At 44.5% G+C, this 3283-nt stretch overlaps 1 protein-coding gene across 1 annotated transcript in view; it reads left to right on the top strand.

Moving 5' to 3' along the window:
• Cntnap2 (contactin associated protein like 2) overlaps positions 1-3283 on the top strand; it is a 1699165-nt gene that overhangs the window by 1267869 nt on the left and 428013 nt on the right. The window lies entirely within an intron of this gene.

The raw sequence follows: 3283 nt of genomic DNA, 5'->3' as shown, positions 1-3283 counted from the left end.
TGACGTTACAGTACAAGTTCTCATATGTCCTGAGTCTTAATTGACCTTAGAAGGTTAGGGCCAAAATGTTGGCTTTCCTTGTAGCCCTCCTTTTTCACTTCCTACTATTTTAATCCAAATTTTATCTTTTTAAAAAAATTCGGCATAGTGATCTTACATTTCATCTGTCCCCATATTTTAAGCCAGATTTCAGTCTCCCCTTCGGTCCTGTTCTTAGTTCTATACGTGTGCTTTCATCTTTCAGCCTGGATGTGTGTGTGTTGCTTTCCATACTGCCAGCTCTGATCTGAGGCGCTGAGTGAGCACCGAAGAGCACGGACTGCATTCCTGCTTCAGGGAGACGCAAACACTCCAAGGGCCGGCCAGATAGCTCAGTGGACTGGAGCGCCTGCTTAGGCAGAGCGCAAGGACCAGGACTCAACCCTGGCGTGCTGCGCAGGCCCCGCTTCTGGAGTACAGTGAGACTGGGAATGAGACTGGGCGTGGTGGCGCACACCTGTAATCCCAGCACTGGGGAAGCTAAAAACAGGAGGATCACTCAGTATTGGTTCTGTGTAGTGAGACCCTGTAGACTCTGACCTGAATAAAATTTTAAAAAGATGTAAACACTCCAGACTGAATATCACCTTCACCATCATGACGGTTTTCCCATCCAGTGTCTAGAGAGAGTTCACAGACCTATAAAATAATTATACCATTTTTGTCCTATAACCATTAGTCTTCAAGTGAGAACCACTACACACATGATCCAGGCTGGGTTTATCCCAATCACACTCATGCCTGCCGAGTAACCCCATTCCAATTGAACTGCTCCTCTCCTGTCCTCTCCTCTCCTCTTCTCCTCCTTCTCCTTCTCCTTCTCCTCCTGCTTTTGCTTCTCTTTCCTCCTCTCTCCCCTCCCTTCCCCTCCCCTCTCCTCTCCTCTCCTCTGCTCTCCTCTCCTCTGCTCTCCTCTTCTCTTTCCTCCTCTCTCCCCTCCCCTCTCCTCTCCTCTCCTCTACTCTCCTCTCTTCTCTTTTCTCTCTCTCCCCCCCTCTCCCTCTCTCTTTCTCTCCCTCCCTCCCTTCTTTCCTCCCTCCACCTCCTCTGGTACTAGAAATTGAACCTAGGGTGTTCACACAGAGCTACATCTCTAGCCCCTTTCATTTTTTATTTTGAGACAAGGTTTCACCAAGTTGCTGAGGCTGACCTTGAACTTACAGTCCTCTTGCCTAGTCTCCCAGAATGGCATGATTACATGGCATTCAGGACTTCCTACTATTTTTCACTACACGTTTCATGCTCCCAGATGGCATGAAACATGCATCACCACACCCAGCTCTGTCGAGCTCTTCTTCTGTCTTCAGCGCACTATGCCTGTTGCCAACTCAAGAATTTTTGCTGCTGGTTTCCTCTGCCTTCAACTTTTCCCCTGAGCCTCACCAAGACAGCTCCCCTTGGTGGAGAAGGTCGGCCCTTCCATGTTGATGTTTCGAAGAGGCCTTCTTACCCACAGTTAATGCAGCCACCTACCTGTCACCACTGCCCTCTACACTATTCCTAGAACTTGACCCTGCCATATTCCCTGCCACCCAAAACACCTTTCTGACATTACTGCTTGCAAGTGGTGTAGCCTTCACAGTTAAAGGTGCAATTCCCAAGCTAGACTGCTTCAGTTCACATCCTACAGGGGTAGTGGCGGTTATCCACTGTCCCTGCAGGATCCATAATTCACTAGAAGGATCAAACAGGGAAGTGCAATAGTTAGAATTAGAATTACAGTAGAAAGAAAACAAACCAGGACTTGCCAAGTGAGGAGGCTCACAGGGTCCATTCTGGGAGTCTCAACCGCATGGCTTCTGTAGCCCTTTGCCACAGAGCTAAAAGATATCACTCTCCTGTGACAGCCACATGTGTCATCAACCAGAGAAGCCTGCTGTGCTTGGCTGTCTGTGGTTTTTACTGACATTTCATTATGTAGACACGAATGGCAGGACTCACAGCCAATGGTGAGACTCATCCCCCAAGGGTTTCTAAGCACCGGCTCCAGCCTTATTATAAACCACGCTCCTCAGGCTATTTATTATTGTCACCCTCATTCCCATCCGTTATGGGGTCCTCAGGCCCTCAACTTCTAGAAATCGTCTACGCATCCCCATGCTGAGCATGGTGCTTGCCCCACCGAGGCATTCAAATGTGCTCATTAAGTGAACACAAATGGTGAAATAATCACAAAAATCTAAATAAAGCTCTGCAGACTAACAGTGTGGTGCGGCAAGGCCCTTTATGCGAAATTGCAGAAAGCTTGCACACACACAGTAATTGTTACAGGGGTCCAAGAGAAGGAGGATCAGTGGATTCGTATGCACAACTATTTTGAACCTCAAAAAGATTTTGCACATTTATTCATCTTAACTAAATGAGAACTTTTATTCCTCTGCACCTTGAAAGTCCCCTGAATCAGATGATTATCTTCAAATTAAGGATTAAAAAGAACTCTTTTGCTCAGTTTTTATACTTTCTGTGCCAATTCTAAATTAAGATGCTCTTGAAGTATTAAATTTATAGAACTCATTGTTTAATCTAAATTAGATTAACCCTCCTGGCCCCTCAGAAATGCAAGTGAGTGTTCCACACTTTTGTTTATCTGTGTCTCAAGGTTATTACTGACAAAATTACAATTAGTCAGTACTTCAAGCCTATTGTTCAGGTGCTAAGCTGTGAGCTATAAACTACCTCACTCTGGCATAATTAAAGCTATGTTCCAGTTCACCTATTTTATGATACCTACTTGGTTTGGCAAAAAGCTTCTTTTCACAGTCCTACCTACGTGCAGGCCTTGAAAATCTGAGAGTTTTATTGAAGAGAACTTTAAAAGTAAGCCTCTTCTTGAAGTTGTTGATAGTTCCGTCAGAGCTATCTTATTATCCCAACTTTTTAAATATACTAAATGAGTATAAACTGCACATAAGATTTGTGTTAACTTGTTTTAAAGTAAATCCTAATTCAAAAGTGGCCATTGTGCATGTTCAAGAAATGGTACATTTGAATTTTTATCTGCCCACTGACATGAACTACTTCTCTGTAGAATAGATGTATACAACTATAGTAAGAAAAAAAAAAAAAAAAAGGAAACCAGGTGTGGTGGCACATAGATGTAATTCCAGCTCTCAGGAAGTTAAGGAAGAAGGATCGTTGTGAGTTCAAGACCAGCCTGAGCTACAAAGTGAGCTCAAGCCCAGCCTGAACTGAATAGCAAGACCCTGTCTCAAATAAAATGTGTGTGTGTGTGTGTGTGTGTGTG

Source organism: Octodon degus, unplaced genomic scaffold (assembly GCF_000260255.1).
Source record: "Octodon degus isolate 3935 unplaced genomic scaffold, OctDeg1.0 scaffold00027, whole genome shotgun sequence".
Taxonomy (NCBI): domain Eukaryota; kingdom Metazoa; phylum Chordata; class Mammalia; order Rodentia; family Octodontidae; genus Octodon; species Octodon degus.
The sequence above is the reverse complement of the archived record's forward strand: the minus strand, read 5'-3'. Positions and strand labels throughout refer to the sequence as shown.